Source organism: Lissotriton helveticus, chromosome 4_1 (assembly GCF_964261635.1).
Source record: "Lissotriton helveticus chromosome 4_1, aLisHel1.1, whole genome shotgun sequence".
Classification (NCBI taxonomy): domain Eukaryota; kingdom Metazoa; phylum Chordata; class Amphibia; order Caudata; family Salamandridae; genus Lissotriton; species Lissotriton helveticus.
This window is the reverse complement of record NC_136063.1, coordinates 1,111,024,697-1,111,049,211: the sequence shown is the minus strand read 5'-3', so window position 1 is coordinate 1,111,049,211 and position 24,515 is coordinate 1,111,024,697.

The following is a 24,515-nucleotide window of genomic DNA, read 5'->3' as shown; positions in this document are numbered from 1 at the left end:
GGTCAGGGGTTGTGAGAAGTTGGCCTGATGTATGATGTTCACTATTCTAGTGAGCACATTGTATCAGTCCAAACAACCCTTATGGTGGTGGTTGTAAAGTCAACCTTATAGACAAGCTATCCTAGGGGTAGCATGGACTAAGCAGTCTTAGGCTTAACTGAAGAGGGCATGTGAAGCCAGCTGTTTTACCATATGCAATCATGTAATATCAAATGAAAGGACACCCCACAAGTTATATATTATAAAAATATATGTATTTATTACTAGAATAATCCTCTGTACTCTTTATGAGCGCAGAGGCACAAGCGTTTAAACAAAAGCACAGTTAAACATACGAAAGTTGCACTATTATGGATAGGCCCGGTGGCCACTCAAACCATATATTAAATAAGTGGTATAAGAACTGCTTTTCGAACAGTGGTAAGGCCTAGGGCCTTGGGAATTGCTGGGACTACACTGGACTAACTGTAGTTAGGAGGGAGTAGCCCGCAGGATTCGGGTGCAGCGCTAAAAGCACACGCATTCACCAATGCAAAGTCAATGGTGCATAAAAGTTATAAAGTTACTGCTTTGGAAGTCTTCCGACTGGACTAGAACTTAGCCACTTAAAACTAGGACACTAGAGGTGTAAACCACTACAGGAGCACCGGTGTTGTATCATTACCTCTTCCACAAGAAGCGGGTGCATAGGTGCCAAAGTGTGTCGGGTTTCGTCATGGAGATCTATGGAGCCTGGAGATGAAGATGCTGCAGGCGGCCAGGAGAGAAGAGTCCGGTTGGATCCAAGGGTGGATCAAAGATGTAGAGTACCTGAAAGCAGAGGGGACAGAGTCTGGGTCACTAGCCAGTGACCAGGATTGAACCAGGAAGGAACCAGGCGATGTCGGGCGCAATCAGGTGGTTGTTGAGAAGCTTGTCTCCGCTGCCACGTAGACTCTTGGGCATCGAGGATGACCAGGAGTGAATCCCGAACTGTCCCACAAACGCTCTCGCTGTCGGCAGTGTCGGCTTCCGTATCGGAGTCAACAGGCCTTGGCAAATGCAACCCATGCAGGAATTGAAGATCGCTTCTTACTCAGACCAGCAAGGTCCGAGGTGCTGGAGCAAACAGACCAGCAGAGTAGTTTCAAAGATTCGTTGTCGTAGAGGCCACTAGCCAACGGGCAAGTGACCAGACAGACGCGTCAAGCAGGAAAATGCAAAAGGAATCCATGAAGCACTCGGTGAGTGTGGAGGGGTAATCTTCGGTGCACGAGCTGCTCGGGGCTGGGGCTTTTCAAACCCCAATGCACAGCTTCGAGGGTGCCTTGGGAGCTGCACGGTCAGCACTTCCCAGTCTTTTCAAGATGGCCGGTCCCACATCTCTCGTCGCCTCCACGGGTCTCAGCTTTGCTGTGGCTGTGGATCGGGCTGTTGGATGTCTGGGAATCTGGTTCTTGTCGATCTCTGTCGCTCGAGCTCTAGCTGGAGCTGCAACAAAGCAAACTGTTGGCCGCTGGATGGTGCCTGTTTGCACAGGGTGGTCACTCCTTGACCACAAGGGAGATTCTTCAGTCTTCCACATCGAGTGGGATGTCGAAGGGTCCAGAGTTTTGTTTCAAAGTTTCAGTCAGGATTATCTAAAGTCTATGGGCACAGCTCCTACCTTTATTCCAAATCAAGGGGCTGGATAACCTGCTAGGTCCCTCCTATGGGTGGGACCCAGGAAGGGGGTGGTTACACCCCTTTCCCTTTGTCCAGTTTCATGCCAGAGCTGGGGCTGGAGTTTGAACTGGGCTATGCATGGGACACCTTGTGTGCCCCAGGCAGTGTCTAGTTTCACTCGCCCTGCCTGCCTCAATCCACTATCTCCTGTCTGGGGTGGTGTAACACCTCCCTGTGACAGGAAACCTTTTGTCCAGGCCTCCCCTGCCAGAGTTTCAGTCAGCAGCAGGAGGCCAGACTTGTGTCTGTGGCAGCAACATCCATTTTGTGATGCTGAGGCTCTGGTTAGTTTTAACCGCATTTAAGTAAAGTAACATGTCTTCTCCCTCTAGAAGGGTGAAATGCTACCCCCGTCGCCAGAACTGGCGAGGGGGTAGTATTCCAAAGTGTATGACACCTTACACGACATGTTTTGATAAAGCCAAACCAAAGTTAGCAATAACCGCGAGGATTATAATGCACTTAAGAGTATATGGTATGGCAGTACCCTGGGACAGCTATAAGGAAATGGAGGTTCCGAAACCTGCAGACAGGCTCAGCTCATGCTAGAGCACCATCTCACATAAAACCAAGCACTCTACCTCCAGGATTGTTAAGGCCTGCCATAGGAGTGACTTATAGGTGTATATGTGTCCAGATATAGGTTTAAACATAGGTATACTATATCTAAGCAAGGGGTGATTACACAACCTTGCCCCAGCTGAGTGATCAGCCAGTTGTGTCAGTTTGGATGGCCAGCCAGGGGTGGCAAAAGATATGCTGCAGCCCCTGGTAGGCCTTGGATGCACCTATGCCCTGGGTACCTATAGTACACTGTACAGGTGCTCATAAGGTGCTCCAATCCCAATTAGTTATGCACCTAGGGTACATGGAGTCCATGTTAAAGAGAGAGCAGAGAGCCTGGGGCTCGGATTAGCAGGGTCCCAGGCCAACTAAGTCGAAAACCAGCTAACACAAGGCAAAAAATCTGGGGTAACCATAGTCAGGTATCCACCCTCCTACAGGGGTGTTATAGTTAGCTGGACATTTCACTCATACAAAACCATTAAAATTCCTCCGTTATAGTTAGTTGTACTAACTGTAACTCTCGTGCCCGCAATCCACTGGTGATGATGTCACATATTACATCATTCATGACATGGTCAGTGACAACACTGATTACATCACTGATGCCATCTCAAATGACATCAGTGATGACATCACTGATGACATCATCCATGTGACAATCTGATACAATCGTAGAATAAAAGAGATGATCCACATTTACATAATGAGGTGCTTGTCATCTGCACTGTATGGGGCAGGTGTATGGGGACATAACATCAATAGTTGCAGGTTGATTCAACATCAGGAAAACCTTTTCCTAAACCGCCTAGTATGTACCCCTGCATCTGCCTCCATTGAGATCATCCACAAGGAAGTGGGCTTACATTATATTAGGGATTTAGCTGCCCTTCGCCCATTGTCCCTATGGCGGTCTATATGGTTCAAGCCCGAAACAGAGTTTACCCAAGGTGTAATTAAAGATTGCCTAAAATTAGAACACTGTATGCGTATCCCTCGGCTCAGGCACATCCGGTTCTGGTACAAGTCAGTTTTTGATCTGGACCCTTTTTTAAATATGGAACTGGGTGTTCCCTTCGCCAAAAAGGAACTGAAGAAATCCTTTTTAGAACATGTTAAGAAGGTTAGGGCTGTTGAATACGCAAATCAATGCACATATGTATTTTATCAAGAACATAATGCCAAAAAAGGATTCCAGCGATATTTGACAGTTGTCACAAAAAGCTCCCACCGTTTTGCTTTAATACGGTTGAGATTAGGCACTGTGCACCACCTAGTGTCTTTTCCTAATACCGGACGGAATAGCACCTTACTTTGTCCATGCGATGGGGTATCTAAACAGAGTTGTTTCCATTTTATGCTTTTTTGTAAATGTTATACTTTTTTAAGGAAATTGTATTTAAAGCCCATTTTTTTAAAAATAACAAAAGAACGACTAAAGATGCTCTGCGGTTAATGTTTGAACTGAATAGTATGGACATATGTTTTTACGTAGCTACTTATATTTTAAAATGTATTTTTAAAAGGAAATCAATTATTATGTGAAAATGAATTATCTGATTTCAGTAATATTTACCAAGAGAAATATTTTTAACATTTTTATACTGTTACAAGCACAGGCCACTTTATCATTGCATTTTTCCACATTAGAATTGTATATTCTAGATGAATTTTGCACTAATACCATTAGCATAGGTCACTTTAAAAATTGCACTTTCCAAATTGAGATTGTATACTTAGACGAGTCTTATATTAGTGTCCTTATGAAATTGACGTAAAACATCTATTCACAACATGGTAAAATTGACTATACGTGAAATTGCACGCTTGTAAAATGTTTAAATCTACTTGACTAACCTTAAGCCCTTGTACAGTATGGCGCTTACATTCTTTTAAATGCATTGTAATGTATAAATGTATTTTGTTTGCTATATGGTTATATTTCATATACCGAATAAAGCATTTTGAAAGAATGAATGAATGATTACATCACTGATGCCATCTCAAATTACGTCACTGATGACATCACTGATGACATCATCCATGTGACAATCTGATACATTTCATCATACACTAGTGTAACCTTTCAACACCCACTATAAAATATGGAGTACCATATTTGAAACCATTGACACACCAATACAAGTTTCTAAAAACCCACTCAGTGATTCCTACATCTACACACACATCTAAACACACGTATAAATTCACTCATACATGCTAAGAAAGATCAATAGAACACTATTAAATATACTTATACACCTACATCGACATTACACACCAGCATTCATCCTATTCACTTATGCAGTCATCCTACTCACTTATGTAAACAATTGATCATACTTATATAAACTAAGCTACATATTTATACAAAAACCACTTTATTTATTCATATTGATAGTAACTCAACTGTTTCCACATACAGTCTTAACCTCATACACCGACTAAATCAAATATTTACACATCTTTGGACAGTCACACACCTCCCACCCAATCACACAAACATTCACTAACCCATACAAATACTCACATAAGTATTTAATAACTAATATAGACTTTCACATAGCTAGTAACCAACTTATGTAGTAGTTTACAAAACAAGAGACAGAGTGATACAGATATGCACACAGTTTAATCACTATCCCATATATTTAGTGAGACACTTTAAATTAGTCACTTAAACAGTCAATCACACTGCTACTAAATCCTTGATCCAGACACTTATACATCCACTCAGTCTTCAATGCAGATTGCTATATATATAATACTTATTTAAATATCAAACCAAACCACATTCACTGGATGATGTCATCAGTGATGTCATTTGAGATGGCATCAGTGATGTCATCAGTGATGTCACTGACCATGTCATGAATGATGTAACATGTGACATCATCACCAGTGGATTGTGGGTGCGAGAGCTACAGTTAGTTCAACTAACTATAACGAAGGAATTTCAATGGTTTTGTATGAGTTAAATGTCCAGCTAACTATAACACCCCTGAAACCTATGTTTTTTTCAGTGAATATATATATATATAAGGAAGGAGACAACAACTCACTAGAAGTATTTATTGAATCCCTGGAAGTAAATGATTATAATCTACACTTCACCTCAAGCATCAGCTCCACAAATCTCATCTTTCTAGATGTAGAGATATTCGTAAAGAACAACAAATTGTGCTCCAAGATTCATAGGAAACCAACATCATGCAACAGCATCCTCCACGCGAATAGTGGACATCCTGTGAAATTGAAATGGAGCATTCCATATGGCCAAATGTTACGAGCAAAAAGAAACTGCTCTGAACAAATGGACCTGGAAGAGGAAATAAACAAAACGAGTCTTCGATTTCTTGAGAGGGGATACCCTGAAGAAGTAATATCCTCTGAAAAATCAAGGATGACAATGAAAAATAGAGTGGATTTGCTTGTACCGAAAAATCAAAGGTCTGAAAACATCATAGACATGGGAAGTAATCATGAGAATGAAGTGACAAGATTAATCATTGATTTTGACAACCAAAGTAATGAAATGAAAAGGGCATTGCAAAAACATTGGAAAATCTTGCTCCTGGATGAAACTTTGAAAAATAACTTAACAAGCTTTCCAAGTATTGCCTACCGGAAAACTTCATCTCTAAGAGATATCTTAACACAAAGTCATCTTGAGTTAAGATAACCGGACAAACGAACTTGGTTAACTGCTCCTGGGTTCTGGAAGTGCTACAAGTGCAAAGCCTGTGAGCATGGCGTGAACATCAAGGAGTACAAACTTCAAAACGACAAAAAAGAGAAAATAAAGGACCACATCATGTGTGAATCCAAATGTGTGGTCTACAGATTACAATGCCCCTGTGATAAATCTTATATCGGGAGCACGATCAATAAATTGAAATTAAGAATATTACAACACCTTAGGGCAATTAAGAACAAAGACCCTAGCTACCCGATGGCCACACATTTTGCCAAACACCATCAGAGTAACCCTGCCTTATTGAAATATTCAGGAATCAAATTAAGCAAAATCTCGGAGAGGGGTGGAGATCGAACTTTACAACTTCGAAAACTGGAATCCAGAATGATATTAGGCATGGGAACTGAGGTCCCATTTGGACATAATTAAGATGCCGAACTGTTTGTACATCTGTGAAAATAAGAGGAGGAAATGGTAGAGGAAATGAGAGAACTATTTCACAAAGCAGAGAAGTGTAAGAACGGTATAAAAAATGTAAATAGATGGAATGAAATTTGGAATTGAATACAACATATCAGCCAGAACCCATAAACAAAAATATCATAGCATCCCAGGGTTTGTACAGAGTTATTATGAATCATTGTTAAAGAGGAAACAGGCAATAATGGAACAACATAGAATGAAAGGGTGTCTAGGACATGAACAAAGCGGATATAAAACAAGTGTACTTTACATAAATCTTGAATGTTCATTTGCGTCACCCAATCAAATACAGCCATATAAACTAGCAACTAAGGAGTATGTACATAATTATGGAACATTCAATAGACTGTAATCATCAATATGTAAATAGTGTACATATATACCAGTGGAACTAGAATTTGGCTTTAAAAGTATGTTGAAATATAAATTTGTCCGGAATTGTGGATTTAACAGAGTACTTTACTGAATATAGTCGAGCAACAATGGGTTCATTAACAATGGGTTCATTAACTATCATAAAACTGTAATTGTAAATAGGAATGGGATGTAAAAATTGTAAAATTTGTAGAAATGTCAATATGTACATATTATAATTTGGTTTTTGATTTGGTTTTTGATTGGTTTTGAACAAACAGAGTACTTTACATAGATATTAAAATGTAAAATGGCTGCCTTAGTATGCCGACAATTAACTGTGCAGGGTTGTTGGTCTAGATGACCAAGGAAAGGGAAGAGGGTACTTACACTGAGCACTTTAAAAATGAGGTCTAGACCCGAGGACTCTATGGTCCAGTGGAAGGCTAGGAGTAGCCGAAACGCATAGGCCGTCCGTTATTTGATGCACGTTATTTTGCACATGGTGTGTACATAAAATATCTGTGAACTGACCTGTTGCTGTGCCGTGACTTCATCCGTGGTAATCGTGGTGAGAAGAGACAAGGCAATATATATATATATACATGTATATATATATATATATATATATATATATATATATATATATATATAATGACATTTTAAAAATGTGAAAAAATTGAATATATAATTTACCAATTATTAAACAAATAGTCAAGTTAAAATAAATAAAATTCAACATAAGTGAAGTTATCCTCAAAGGTATAATAATATATTAATAAACTGCTATTTAATTGTTCAGCCATCCATGCAGCCTATGGCCAAGGGTGGAATTTACTTGGATGCACAAAATAGCTGCCAGCCAGTGCCGCATTGTCATCAACAACAAAACTGAGCAGGAAGGCAATCATTGGGAACAAAGAGAAAACATGCAGGCCTATAGTAGGGCGCAAAAAATCATAAAAAATGTACTAGACCTGCAGGTCTAGTAAAGTGAAACATCTACTCCATCTAACCGAAATGCACTTGACCTCTGACTCTGAATGTTGAGCAAATGTGACAAGTTACAAGATTTAAAAGCATTTTTATTGATCATTCACTTTGTGAGCAATAAAGATGCATTTAAATCTTGCTATCTTGTCACATTTGTTCTGCTTTCAGAGAAGGAGGTTAAGTGTTAGTTTGTCTTCCTACTCACCAGAAAGGGCAAGTAGGACCTTAAAATAGCTCGTCCTTATTGACTCTGACTCGCGAATGCGAGCAAGAGAGTGGATTTTTCAAGCCCTGTATAGGAAAAGCACACTAGCTGCCTAGCCTACACCAAAAATGGGCAGTCAATGACCACATGATCACAACGAGACAACACATGCAGGCTTATAGGAAAAGCACACTGGCTATCTAGTGGTAAACACAAAATGGCCACACACACACATGCTCACGGTCACAACAACAACCAGCAAGAAGGCATGGCCACAACAAAAGAAGAACAAATAGTGACAGTGGTATATTTAAGCCAGCACCTCAGCTATATTTGCAAGTGAATCTCCTTAATTCTTACTACTTTATCAGTGTGCTCAATGTCTTGTACTGTGCCACCCACAGTAATCGCTTATATATAGCAGGGAACCCCCTATATATTAATCATTCTAAACATATAGACAGAGCACAACAAAGGAATCTTTGAAGACTGGTTGAGCCCAACCAGTTGGCTTATTTAATGCAAAATTCTTCCAGTAAAAAACTGTTCAGCAAACAAAAATTCTTGACAGATGTTTCGTGGTTACAAGATTGACGCAGCCACAGCCGACACGTGTTTTGTCGTCTTTCACAACTTTCTCAAGGCTTTCAAACAAGATTGCTGTTGGCTGTCAAGATTACGTGTCCTCAAAGGTAACTCAGACACGAAGAGGCTGGATATATTGGTCCAGAAAGGCCGATCAAGTGTTCTCACGTCAGTGAAGAAAAACTTCTAATTCTTTGGGTTAGAATAGTAGAAGTAATTGATAATTCCAAAAACGGGGAAATCTGAAACTGGATTTAGTCACCGGGTGTTTCCTCGTTCGTACTCCTTTGTAAATCAAGAGGATCCGATATAATAAAAATGATAGTGTATTTATGATGTCCAAAACGGCGGGACACGAAATTAGTGCAACTCCATAGCTCGCATTCAGTTTCAGGCTCCAATATCAGTGAAAATTCAATCCGCGCCGTATCTTTCTTTGTCGGTATAATAAGAACACATGCAGTCCAATAGCAAAAGCACACTGGCTGGATAAGCAAAATGGCCGCCAGCCACATGGTCACAGACTCACAACAAGAAGCAGGAGACCTAGAAAACAAAGAACAAATGCAGGCCTATGCCAAAAGCACATTGGCTGGATACACAAAATGATCTATACACAAAAAGGATGAGGGGGAGTCCAAGGGAAAATGTTTATAGACCTACGAGGAAAGTATCCCCTATCATGTACAATTATAACACATTTTCTCTTGTACTAGCAGCAGCAACTATTCTGATCTTGGTCCTGAAGAAATCCTAGATACATTGAATGATCATTTAAGGCTAAAACATGTCGACCTTCTTATAGTGTAGTTTTAAATCAATAATACACGTTGCACTGCCTTTTAATCCTACCAGTGCGAGCAAGCTTATAACGGTTCTTTTGTGTCCACTAGGTAGTTTTAAACTCACCACTGTCATTTCACTTAATCACGCCCCTTTATGCTGCACTCTCACTACACCTACCATTCACATATGGGATTTTAGCATCCGAGTATAGGTTCTTTACCATCTTGAAAACATGCCAGAGCTCCTACCTCACAGGGAGGAAGTTGTAGCCCTCAGTGGGACTAGGTTTCCCACTGGGAGGAGAAACCCATGTGATGAAGCATGCCACCTATGGTTTGTGAGGGTTTTCATCACGAAAGGGACTGTCCCCTTGTCTATATGGGACATATTGTGAGACACCAATCCTTTATATGTTCTGATGCAAAATGGTTTTGATGCATTCTTGTGTGTAAGTTTAGACCAGGGGATTTTTTGTGTTATAATTACACAAATTGACTGCCAGCCACATGATCACAACAAGAAGCCTGAGCCTAGAACAAAAAACGCATGCAGGTCTATGGCAAAAGCACACTGGCTGGATACATAAAATGGCTGCCAGCCACATGGTCTCAACAGCAACATCCAGCAAGAAGGCATGGCCACAACAAAGAAGGCATGCAGGTCTATGGCAAAAGCACACTGGCTGGATGTACAACATGGCCACCAGCCACATGGTCAGAGATTCAAAATAAGAAGCAGGAGACCTAGAAAACAAAGAACACATGCAGGCCCATGGCAAAAGAATACTGGCTTCCTACATAAAATGGCCGCCAGCCACAAGGTCACAACAAGAAGGTGGAGGCTTACAACAAAAAAGGCATGCAGGCCCATGGCAAAAGTACACCAGTTTTTCAAGTTACTTGTGAAATCTCAAATACAAAAAGTCTTAAATCCAATGTGATATGCAACAGACACAAAGAGTGATTCTAGCAGCTCTAAAAGAAAATGAAAAGTGACCAGGGAATGGACAAAGCACGGGGAGGAGCTTGCTGGACAGGAATAGGGAGCTGGAGACTCTGAGGCACTGCCTTCCAGTTGAAAAAAAAGTTTTTAAAAAAAGACTGCTCGCACAAAAAAACACTGCCAAATGTCAATTCGAGGAGATTTTTAACTCTAAATCGTCAGTTCGGAAAGATTTTGATGCTTCACAAGGAGAGAATCTTCCCCAGATTGCTGCTGCGGTAGATCCTGCTCATTCAGGATTGCAAACAGCAGAAAACATCTGCCAGAAGTCACTGGTGCGTCCAAATGATGTGTTGGAGACTGCAAAATCTCGTGGGAGCATTCAGCTGGCTAGCAAATCTTGTGGCGCCCGCGAACATCCCTGATTGCAAGGGCCCGGCAAGTCACTACTGCATGAGCAAAATGACATTTCGAGCATGCGGTCCAAAACAAAACTCTGTTCCATTGTGGAGTGCAGAGTTTAACGGTAACTCCGCGTTCTCCCTGCAGTTGCCAAATTCCACAAACTCCACGAACGGAGCGGAGTTTTACGCCCAGGCATACACGCTATTCCACACTGACACATCACTCCACTTTACCATATCCTACTCCACACTACAACATATACTCCACTCTAACCACTCACTCTATTCCACTATACTCCATTCTATGACTCTCCACTCTACAACACTATACTGCACTCTATACCACTCTACGACACTCTACTCAACGACACTCCACTCCACTCTATGACGTGCCACTCCACTCTACATCACTCTATCATATGCCATACCACTCCTCTCTATGCTTCTCCTCTCTGTGTCACTCCACTCAATGCCATGACACTCTATTCCACTGTTCTCCACTACACTCCACTGTATGCCTCTCCACTCTACAACACTCTACTCTACGCTACTCTACTCTACGACACACTAGTTGATGACACTCAGCTCAATGACACACGACTGCACTCTGTGCCAATCCACTTTACCATACTGTACCCCACCTTAAATACAATCAGAGATCACTGGAGCAGTCTATTATTAACTTGCCAACTACCATGAAGTTACTGTTTATCTATATATTAATTAAAATGTTGTACTTCTGATACCTGAATAAAGTTTGGTTAATATTTGTACAATCTCTTTATCTTTTGAGATATTTAGTTAGTTCTAAAAAGATTATTTTGTTTTCTTGTTTTTTAAAGATTTTTTTTGCTAGTTTTTTTTCCAAATGTTAACACGGCCAACCAACAAACAATTTCAAATAATGCAAACAGGACAACAAAGTCTGGGAAATGGAAAAACAACCTAAGACTATTGAGGGGGACACTAGTTAGCCAGGACCAGCGCCTGATGTATGGTCTTTTCCCTCTCTTTCATCCCAATGGCAGTATGGCAGAGGAGACAGTATTTTGCAGTCCTGCCATACTTCTTGATAATTTCTCTATTCTGCCTCAGCAGATGGATTGGCACCATGGTACGAGGAGCAAGTGCTGATGCAGGATCAGGTACACAAGCCAGTGGTAGAGAAGCAGATGTAGCAGAAGAAGTCAAATGTGCTACTAGAAGGAAAGATGATCTTTTGACTTTGATCACTTCAGTCTCCTTCTGAGGCCTTATTTCGTCATGTATCAACCTGGTGGCATGCATAACTTGCAGGTGTTTACTCATTCCAGTGGTATTAAATGAGTACTATTTGAACGTTCTCACAGAAAGAACTTCTTTGCATAGGTTGCAGGTTACCAGTTTAGAGCTCACTTTTTGCACACCTGTTATCAATGAGAAAAAATCTCACACAATTGACTCATTTAGTTTCTTCCTCTGCTGCACCTCTTTGTCCTCCTGCTGCAGCTGCACTTCTTCATCCTTCCGCTGCATGTCCACAGCATAATCATCTTCCACCATTGCAGATGTTAATAAATGAGACATCCCACAAGGTAGGGATCTGTGTAATAGCATTTAGTACAAGGAGTAAAGACATCAAGAAGATAATTAACAAACATTGGGATCTGGTCTGATGAGTTGGATGCAGAAGGAAAACAACTGTATACCTTCAGAAAAAGCAGGAGTGTGAAGCATGTGCTGGTTAATTCAAAGCTGAAAACATCAAATCCTCCAGATTTACAATCCAGTGGAATTAACTCTCCATTGTAGGCCACTTAAAATGTGGTAGGTGCAAGTCATGTGATTTGACGATGGAGGCTAAAGAACTCAGACATAAAGAATATAGCTACACTCTGAGATACCACCTTAACTGTAATTAATCGTACTGATTTGGTATATGCTATTAAATGCCCTTGCAAAGAATTGTAAGTAGGACAAGCATGCCAGAAAGTGAAGGCAAGGATTCTACAACATTGCAGTAGGAGTCGCTGCAAAGAACAGGGGGTCCCACTAGTCAAACATTTTTACCAAAGTGAGTAGTCATGTTGAGAACCTAAGATGGTTCATGTTGGAAAAAGTTATTCCTAACCCAAGACACTGGAACATATCTAATGTATTGAGTATGAGGGAATGCCAATGGAAACATATACTAGACAGTGTAAATGAAGGATTAAATGAATTTGAAGAGATTTCCAGACAGGTAGCATTACTTAGTAATCAGGATCTGCAGATATAAAGTGATTTGTTTTCAGCATCACTCACATACACTGTCATATATGTGCATGTCACTCTAGACTGAGAGTCTAGCCTTACTTTGAGGGATAATATTTTTGCCTGCCAGATGACTCAAATATGGTCTCCTAACAGGCATTGGATTTTGCTAATTCATGTAATTGATATATATTATACGGTAAAGATGCATTCAGTGATCTGAACACTCTCATTTCTGTTGAAGTATCTGCATCAATGCACAATTTGTAATACAATAATGATCATGTTTGCAGTAATGAATTGATTTTAAGATATGTTAGATGACGGTTCATCAAACAATCATAGTATGACAATGTAATCTTTTGATACTGTATATCTGATCAACTATTTTATGGTATTTGAGTAGGATCGGATTTTCAAGGAGTACCTGATCCAAACCTTTTGCACATCTCATTACAAGCAAACAGCACACATCTCTAGCATTTAAATGTAAGCTGGCCTCTGAAGGCCCTTGTTGAAGAATTTTACATTGTAGATACTAAGATACATGCTGCATGTTTCAGCAGATGAATAGGTTAGAGCTATGTTAAGGTGTCTTCAATTGTGGAGGTACTGCATAGGGCAATAATGTTGACTTGGCTACATATTTATTGACACAATGTATCCTCGCACTATTGAGCAATGGTCCCAGGCTTTTACCCCTTCACTGCTAGTCCTTCCCTCCGTACTGAGCCTTTTTTGGCAAGCTGGGGTAGTTTGCACTTAGGTCTTGTGGGTTCTTAAGGTACCCAGGGTTTGTTGATTTCCCTGGAGAGGACAGAGAAATTACCCAAAATACAGCAACATTTCGGTTTTTTGTGGGGGAGGGAGGATGGGAAAAAAGTGCTGCAGAAGAAAGCATCTGTTTTTTTCTCTGCAAATGCTATCAACAAAGGGTTTGTGGTGCTAAAACCACGATCTTCCAAGCTTTCTGGAACAGGAAGACTTTTGTCAGAAAACCAACATTTTCTCCACAGTTTTGGCATTTAACTGGTACATACCTGATTTTTCCTATTTTTTGTTATTTTTACCTCCTTCCAGTTAGTGGTAGAAATTGGTGTTTAACCAATAATGGATCCCACAAATCTACACATTTATGAAAAGTAGACAAAATTCTGAATTCAGAAAGGGGTCATTTGTGTACACCGTTCAAAGTTTTCCTATAGAAACTAACAGTTGAAATAAAAAAATAATTGAAATTGAGTTAAACAAAATGGCCATTTGTGCCAACGTTTTCACCTGTAACTTCTTCTAAGTATGGCAATTTTTTTTAAATCAATATACCATTATGTCCACTGGACCCTTCTGGTTGTGGTGGTATTTTGGACTTGTATCTTCACCAAGAAACCAGTGTACCCAGAGCCAATAACTAAGCTGCATCTTGCAATGGTTTTTCATTGTGTACCAGGTATGTAGCAATTCATTTGGTACAATTTTAAGAATGAAATGTAGGTATCAAGGACACCTATGTATTTTTGAAATGGAAATCAAATATAGAGTTTAGCTGCAGTAGTTGTTTGCACCTCTCCAAAATTGTGGGTACCCACACTAGCAAGGGAATTAGAGGACATTTTTCAAAATGATTTCTTTGTTAATTATTAAGTATTTAGAAGGCAGAAATGCATAGAAAACCAATTGGTAATAACACCTGTTCTATAATTCTGTGTTCCCCTTAGTGTCCCAATAAAAATGGTACCTTACTTGTGTGAGAAGGCCTAGTGCCCGTGACAGGAAACGGCCTAAAACACAATGTGGGCACATTACATTTTCCCAGTGAAAACTGACCCTTTTTTCGCAATGTGTCTAGTTGTGGATTTTGGACTCTAGCTCAACCCTAGCTCAACCAGCACCTAGGGAACCTAGAAAATCTGTAATTTTTTTAAAAGAAATCTCCAGGGACTTGTGTGGCTCTCACCAAGTTCTGTAACCCAGAATCCCTCTAAATCTCAAACTTTGTAAATAAAACAACCCACACATTTTACTCACAGTCCTGTAATAGAAAGTTCTAAAATTTGCGGGGAGCCACAAACTTCCACCCACCCAGCATTCCCCCAAGTCTCCAAATAAAAATGCCACCTCACTTGTGTGGGTGAGCCAAGTACCCACAGCAGGAAAGGGCCCAACATATATTGTGGACACATGAAAATGATCTATTGCAACACAACCTGATTTTGCAAGGTGGTCACCTGAGTTTTTGGTCCCGGGCTCGGTGGCCATCTATGGAAACCTACCTAACCAAGAGATTTCTGAAAACTTAACACCCATGGGAGTCCAGGGAGGATTGGTTTCCGTGGATCCCACAACGTTTTCCTATCCAGAATCCCCTGCACACATCAAGTTTAGCTGGAAAAAGTGAATTTTTCTCACACTTCTTTGTGGGAAAGTTGTGGAATCACATGGCTGACACAAATGTCCTACAACCCAGCATCCTCTCAGGTCTCCTGATAAAAATGGTACCTCACTCCTGTGGGTGGGTCAAGTACACGCTGCAGGAAAGGGCCCAAAACATATTGTGGAGACATCAAAATTACCTATCACAAAATGGCCTTATTTTGCCAATGGGGGCACCTGCGTCTTTTGTCCCAGTCTTGGCGGCCATCTTGGAAACCTACCTAACCCAGACACCTAGGGGAGTCCAGGGAGGTATGGTTTGCGTAGATACCTCAAACGTTTTCTACCCTGCAAACCACAAATGTAGCTAAGAAACACATTTTTCTGACATTTCTCTTTGGTATCACAGCGCTGGCACAAATGTCCTACCACCCAGCGTCCCCCTTGGTCTCCCGGTAAAAATCATACCTCATTTCTGTGGGTGTCCAATGCAGAGTTAGCCTAAAAATGCATATACAAAAATTGTGCTTAGAGCTCACTGTGCTATACCAACATTCCCTATGTTTTGGCCCTTCCCAGTTGCAGGCCTTTGGCCCATCCTCACAAGTGAGGGGTCATTTTACTTGGGAGACCGTGGGGAATGCTGGGTGATAGGACCTGTGTGCTGGAGCGGTGATAACAGACGTAAATGTGAGAAAATTTGATATTTTCAGATAAATTAGAGGTTTGCAGGGGATTCTCTGCAGGAAAAAACTTGGGGATCCATGCAAGGCATACCTCAGTGGCATCCCCAGAGTGCTTAGTTATCATAAATGGCCGGTCTTGGCATGTTTCCCTAGATGGCTGCCGAGCCCAGGACCCAAATTGCAGGTAACTCCCTTGCAAAACCAGGTTGTTTAGTGATAGTTAGTTTTGATGTCTTCACTATACGCTTTGGGTCCTTCCCTGTAGCAGACACTTGGCCCACCAACGCAAGTGAGGTTTTTTCTTTCAAGAAACCCGGGAGAACGCTGGGTGGTAGGAAATTTGTGCAGGCCCAGTTATCCCACATATTTCCGAAGCAGAAATGTGAGGAAAATTTATTTTTAACTGGATTTCAGGTTTGAAGGGGATTCTGGGTGGGAAAATGTTGGGGAAATCAGTGCAAGCCACACCTCCTTGGACTCCCCGGGTGCCTAGGTTCAGAAATGTCTGGGTTTGGAAGGTTTCCATAGATGGTGGCCAAGCCCAGGACCAAAAACACTGGTGACCCCCTTTCAAATCCAGGTTGTCTTGTGATTGATCATTTTGATGTCTCCACAATTAGTTTTGGGTCCTTTCCTGTAGCAGGCACTTGGCACACCCGCACAAGTGAGGTAGCATTTTTATCAGGAGACCTGGGGGAACACTGTGTGGTAGGAAATTTGTGCTAGCCCATTGATCGCACAGATTTCCCACACAGAAATGTATGAAAAATGTGATTTTTTACTGAATTTGAGGTTTGCAGGGGATTCTGGGTAGGACAATGTTGGCAGGTTTCCTTAGATGGACGTTGAGCCCGGGACTAAAAACTCCGGTGACCCCCTTGAAAAACCAGATTGTTTTGTGGTACATAGATGGGCACCTGTGTTTTTGGTCCCAGGCTTGCAAATATCTAGGGAACCTAAAAAACCCACACATTTCTGAAAATTAGACACCCAAAGGAGTCAAGGTAGGTGGGGCTCAGATGAATCCCACAAACTTTTCTTACCCAGAATCTGCTGCAAACTTCAAATTTAGCTAAAAAGTCACATTTTCCTATAATTTCTGTGTGGGAAAATTGTGGGATCACTGCACGGCACAAATTTTCTACCACGCAGCGTTCCCTTCAAACTGCCGATAAAAATGATACCTCGGTCATAATACACCAGGTGCACCTACATTTTAGTGGTCCTGCCGCCGTTTATATTGAAATATGCTAACTTCACTATATTAGGTCAACTAAACATTAATTTTGATTGAAGAAATACTAAATAGACTCAGCCATGATAAACAATCTCGAAGCCTTAGATATTAAGAACATTAACAGTTGACCTACACATAGGGAAGGGCATCTGCTCGACCCCCTATTTGAAAATCTAAAGGACAAGTAAAGCGATTCCCCAATTCCCCTGGTGTGGTTGGACCACTTTGGAGTGCCTTTCTCCTTTGAGGTTGCATCCACACCCAGTAACCAGGTTCGTGACAAATCCTCGACATCAAGGAATGGCTCCAAACTTAATGTGTCTGCCTTGAATTCCAGTCTGGAGACTAGTTGCCCAGCTATGAATCATGCAGTTTAGGCAGACTCTACCATTATTGATAACTGGCTCCAATCGTCAATTGATGCAATGCTACCCTTGATCCAAGCCTTGAATCACAAAGCACTCCCCAACGTGCCATGGTTTAATGAGGTGGAGCATGAAAACAAAAGGAAGTGTAAATACCTGGAAAGAGTTTGGTGAAACTCCTATGCTAAAACTGATAAAACAAGCTATAAACTAGCGCTAAAGGGCTATCACAAACAATGTTGTAATTCCAGAACCTCTTTTTTTTCCAGACAAAATCATTAAAGCTCAAAATAGCCCTAAGACCTCTTTTCAAGTGTTTAAAATCCTATCAAATCCCACTATGATATACCCCATCTCTCTGTCACAATCTCTAATGTGATGAGTTAGCTTACTTCTTGCTGAAAAAAGGGACTGATATTCAAGCCTTCTTTATTCTGGCTGACATTTCAGACAGCTCTAGGAAGGTGGAAAATTTAGTGTATACTCAGGCCCTTTCTCACACCTACACCCAAACCATCCCAGACAAGTCTCCTGACCGTTTTAGGCAAAAGTACTACCTAAAGAATATCAGGACACCTTCAGATGTGAGATAGTGGAGACCACCCCATAGCCCTGCCCTACCCTGCTTGTTGAACAACTTTGCACCTCTGGACCTTGGTACATTTGCAGAGTCCCTAAATGCCATTAAATCAGGTTCCCCTTTAGATCTATTGCCTCCCTTGTTTCTGGTAAGCTGGACCCCAAGTATTAGAACATCTAGAGCAGCATTTGAACGCTTCCCAATAGATAAGCTATGTTCCCAAGGTATAAAATCATGCCATGGACAGGCAGTTGCTACAAAAAACTAACTTAGACATCTCTAGCTGGGCAAACTACGGACTATTTTTCATCTCTGAAAACTGACGAAGATACTACAAAAATATATAAATATTTATATACTCAGCTTGCAATGTTTATTGACTCAGATGATCTTCTCCTCAGTCCAAATTAGGCTTTAGAGCCAGACATAGTACAGAGGCAGCCTTACTTGGTTTCATAGAGAATCGTAAGGCTCAGCTTAACGGAGGCGGCACTGCTGCTCTAATTCTATCGGACCTAAGTGCTGCCTTTGACATGGTTAGTTACAACTTCTTGCTGCAAAGATTAAAAGGAAAAGGTGTATGAAGCACTGCTCTGCAATGGTTTAATTCTTATCTGCATTGCAAGATCGCACTTTTGAAGTGCACACTGCACCTCACTGCTCACAGATCTACCCACTATCTTGTGGGGTACCACAGGGCTCCACCCTCAGCTCACCAATGCATATAGTGCTCGCCAATGCTTACAGTAATCGCAATTGAGTCCTCCTCAGTTTCCTCAACAGACTTTGGTTGCCTATTTCCTGAACATCCAAATATTTGTAGACAAGTGTTCTTATGCTTCTGGTGACACTTGTCTGAAGCAGAGTGTCAATTTATTGGCCAAATCTTTAGCGCAATAGTTAAATTCTCAAAGCCAATTTACATAACCTCATTGCCCACTGTTGGACCTAGCCCTCTCTGCAGGGTCAACCCCTAACCACCAACCTTTTGCCTTCACTCTTCCTATTTTTACTGAATTAATTTGTGGGGTCATAGAACTCTGTGCACTTTACCACTGCTAACCATTGCTAAAGTGCTTTTGCTTTCTCATTGTCACAAGTCACTCAACTTAACTCCAGGTGGTTCAATGTGGTGACGACTGAACCAACTCCCTCTGAAAACTGACCTGGTAGAAATGACTATGAGAATGCACTGTACCATAAAAGTTCCCACGGGGAGGTGGGAATGGAGTGAAAAAGAGAGACAAACAGCACTGGCTCACAGAACATCTTCTCAAACGGAATGGGCATTGAGGGTTACTAGATTCCCTGGATTAGTGGCTAAACTGCAAACACTGCTCTGGGATCACGTGTTCTCACGGAACTAAACAATCTATGAGGAATAGGCACAATTAGCAGCAGATCATCTACATGATGTTGGCACAGTAATTTACAATGTTACAGGTCTTGAACATACCATGCAAGACTATCTCTGCAGCTCTATCCCAGTATACTGGCAGTTTATACAATATCCCAAAAATAGCCCACAACTGAAGCTACTCAAATGCTTAGTAATATGTCCGTCTGCCTAGTACTGGAATGTCAGAAGTGTTTCAGTAACAGAATGGTAGATAAATACAATAGTTTTAGCAACAACGTTGGCAACAAACAAAACCCTGCTGAACCGGTTTCTACTAGTGCAATAGTCCTTGATTCAGTCTGGCAATAGAGGATTGTCCCAAGTGCTAGTTCTGTGTTCCTGCTGTTATAAGAACAAGTTGCCGAATTAAAATGAGCCGGGTGTGTAAGTAGGAAAAAACAAAGTACCTTAGACTTGTTGTCCATTTATGGAATGGCAGTTGCAAGACAGGAGAGCCGAGAATACCTGCGTTAGCCTTTTTCTGTTTTCAGCATCCCTTTCCTGTCCCATGCGGCGAGGCCATCCTGGGCAGCAAAACGCATTGCCTGGGAAACACCAAGCAGGATCCACTGGCAGGAGATGAGTTGAGATGTGTTACCAAACTGAAAGGGTATGCATGCTGTGTTGAAAAGCAAGATGCGGATGGGAACACGGGTGAGGAGCAAGATAGGGCCAAGAGCCTTGTGCTGAGCTGACGCTGCTTAAATAGCTATGCCCCCAAAGAAGCATTTGGAGGAGCACGGGTGGTATATTGCTGCACTCCTCATGTTGACGGTTGCAGTGCAGGTGGTGCCAAAATTCCATTATGCCATGTGATTTTGCTTTTCACAGGTGTAGACCCACGTGGTTGCTAACAGTCATTAGTTTCTCCATTTGCCACCAGGGAAATGCAATATATAAAAATAGTTTACAGTAACGGCACCTGCCACCAGGGGAGTGAGTCTGTGTTACATGCATGAGGCCCACCAGTACACAGTGTACATTTTAAGTAAACCATACACAGTATAACCAAATTCAGTATTATACAAAAGAACATACATATTTGCAAACTGCACACAGTATTCTCACAATTGGTGAGAGGGACCACCACCCTCAATGTTTAGACAGAAGCGTGAAGTTGTACGTGAGAGCAGGGTCATGACACTCATGAAAACATGGTAGAATTGGCTTATACCCATTGCCATGTTTAATTTACTTGTAAGTCCCTAGTAAAGTGGCACTGGATACGCCCAAGACCTGTAAATTAAATGCTACTAGTGAATCTGCAGCACTGGTTGTGCCACTCACTTAAGTAGTCCTTTAAACATATTCCAGGCCTACCACTGCAGAGCCTGCGTGTGCAGTTTTAAACTGCCATTTTGACTTGGCAAAATAAACAATTTGCCAGGCTCAAACCTTCCTTTTTGATACATATTATTCACCTTTGTGGTAGGTCTTGGACAGCCTAGAGGTCATGGTGCAATGTAGTTTAAAGTCAGACATGTACTATTAAGCTTTACATATCCTGGTAGTGGAAAATGTTTACATTCATTTTTCAATGCTGCCAGACCTACTTCTCCCATAGGATAACAGTTGAGTCAATTATAAAAAAAATTAAGTGTAATTTCCAAATGGGAATAGGTATTCAGTTCATGTTTGGTGTCTATAAAACTGTAATGATAAACCCTCTTTATTTATTTCATTTATGTATTTATTTTAATGGTACAGTCCGATTTTTCATTACACATTTGAAAATGCCACTTTTAGAAAGTTGCCATTTTTTGTCCTTAACCTTTTTGTGCGTGTAGCCTTACCTGGATGTACCTGACAGTAAGACTTTGTGAATTCCTCCTATTCAGTCTCACAATAGAGGGATTAGGTGTCTGTATAGGTCATGTACTCAGAGGACGGGGCAGAGCTGAGCACAGCTTCACTTAAAATTGAATAGCCTGTGCTCTGCCTCTTACAAAGGGCCCAGCAACTCTACATTGTCTCAGCAGCCTGCTTGGAGCCATGATAGGGGATGCAGGGAGTTTCATGCACTTCAAAGCCACTTTATAGATGCTTCTCCCACCTTCCAGAATCAGAACACTAAAGTATAAAAAGAGGGCCCCAAACACTGAATCTTCAGTACACTTCTAGACCTGTGTATATTCTGCCAAGAAGGACTGCTATGCTTCTGAAGACTTGCCACTCTGCTGCACTCCTGCTTTGCTGCCGTGATCTGCTGCCAGCTGCCCTCTTGCCTCGGTGAAAAGGTCTGAACCTGCATCTCTTGAACCTAGAGCCCAGAGTGACTCCAAGGGCTAGATGACTGGTCTCCTGAACTGAAGCCTCAGGGATAGGTTACCAAAAAGCTTGCATCTGCACCTGGAATCTGCCATCTGAAAGTCTACCCCACCAAGTGGTGTCACTCTAGTCCTAGAAGATTATTAGTGGGCTTAGGGTTCTTTCCTAGGCACTGTGAATCCTGCACAGCAGGTGCATCGCCTCTGCGGCCTGGAGCAAACCTGAGCAGAATCGACACATCTCCACTGTTGCTTGGATTGGACCCCTTGCAAAGACTCGTTTTGCCTTTGTAACCTGCATCGTCTTTTGAACCGCTGCTGCGTGATCCATCCTCGGTTCAGACCCTTGCATTTCTCATTTACAGCAGCGTCGATGATGATGTCAGACTCCACGTTGCAGCCTCGCAGCTCCTCAGAACTGACACATCACTCAGACTGCATGACCCATCCCTGACTCTGGAGTTCACATCCCATGCCCCGTCAATGTGATCCTTGATGCTGACTCAACTGAAGCTCGCACCTTGGCCTTGCCGCACTTTGAAACCAATGCATCACTTCGGCTGCATGACACATCTTGGATGCGGATCCATGTAACGCTCCGCAGAACACGATTTAAGGTAGTCTGGTCAGCAGGTTTAGCTGGGTTGCTGTAGCTGGACCTTGCTCCATTGTGGTTGGCCTGAACTTGTGACTTTGTCCTAGTTCAACACAACCAGATGTCCACAGTTGGCTCTTTATGTCTTTTGGAGCTATTTTCTCTAAAATCTTTGAAATTCAATATCCCTGGTTCTACTAACCGTTTTTTTGTCATTTTGGTTTTGTTTTATTTTTAAAAAATCACTCTATTTTTCTAATACTGTTGCGTGCTTCTTTTGTGGTGTATATTCACTGTGTTACTGTTTGAAGTGTTGCACAAATTCACTACACAGTGCCTCTGGAGCTAAGCCTCACTGCTTTGGGCAAAGGTAACCGAGGGTTGAGCACAGGTTAATATAGTGTTTGCTTGTAACTTCACCCTGAGCTGACTTGTGGTTTCTGCTTGAGAAGGGTCCCCCCCCCCTCAACCTGTAACCCAATTTCTTAAATTTTCTGTGATGCTTCCTCTAATCTTCCTACTTTCTACTTAATCCAGCATGGGTCACTCCAATACATGAAATTGGGAAGGAGTAGGTGATGCATCATGGACATCTTGCCTCCTAGACCTTCCAGTCTGTGTTAGAGGACGTTTTTCTCTATGCACTACTGGTACTGATGGCATGCTTTGTTCTTCATTGTCATATGATGTGATTGGATTTAAAAAAGAAGCATTACTCTTATTTATTTTTTGCAGAAATATTTAATTTCTATATCAACAATGAAACCTAAAAATGTTAATGTCTATTAGGCATGGAAATGTTTTGTTATAATATATTTGGTCTACATTACCCGCAATCTACTGTGTTCAACACTATGAAAAGCTACTATATATTTGTCTAATTAAAACAAAAAGAAAAGCTATTATGTATTTGGCCAACAATGTTATATTTACTTGATTTGATTCATCTAAATGTGTTTATTCAATAAATAAAAAAATGTCATTCTGAAATATTTGTTATCTTTAATGTTTTAACGTTTAAGCATAATTTAAAACGATGAGTATATATTTAGTTAATAACATATTAAACAACTAGCCTTAAGCACTGGAAGCTAGGACAGAAGTATTAATAGTAGATACTCCAGAGCTGGCCTCTGACTGCAAGGTGGTTTTCAATCATCCCTTCCATTGAAGTGGGTGGTGATTCTTTACTCTTCCCTGCACAGATAGCTTCTGTCTCCCTCTTTTAGTTTGTAACCTTCTCCTGATCTTTTGGTCACTCCGATAACAATAATTTTCCTGAATCATGGCATTTTCTGTTTTAGATTCAGAAACAGACAGCGAAGCCTTTCCAAAGAGATTCCATGCTACCCCCACACACTCCTCCACCAAAATGTCATATTCCTTATCATAAAATGTCCTTTTTTGTTCCTCCCCACATTCTCCTGTGGCTCCTGGCTCAAATTCTTCTATATTGAAAGTGCTTGGCTGGAAGGCAGCCAATAACTAAGCTCTGATGATCCCTGGAAAGAAACCTCCTTAACTGGGTGTCCTCAATACATCCATGTGCGCCATGTTCAAATTTTAATTCACGCTAAATCGCATTTACCAATTTGACATTTTAATATACTGAATCATAACAAAACGCTATTTGCGTAAAATAAATGTTTTTGAATCATTTTTAGCATGTTTTATTTTGAGATTTGGTATGAATTGTAAATCAGGCTCCTGGTTTCCCAATTCCAAAGTCGGCATCTCTGGCCATAAAGACCAGTGGCGGCTGCTCGCAATTACAACCAGTAGGGAAGCGGGGGCAGGGGGAGAGGAGAGGTTGGACAATAAAAAAAAGAAAATAAAACCTACTTATCTGCCACTCCGCTCTGGTCCTGCTGCCGGCCACCCATTCCTCCTGCTCCTTGAGTCTAAGAAGCTGGAAGGGGATGGTCCCTCTGGGCACAGGCTCCCCACCCAATCCTGATGCTGCTCTCACATAAGAGTGTGTACAGAACTACAGGAGTGTAACCCTTAAACCACGTTGAGATTAGGGTAGGTATATGAAAATAAACAGCAGTATCTCAACTGGTGTCA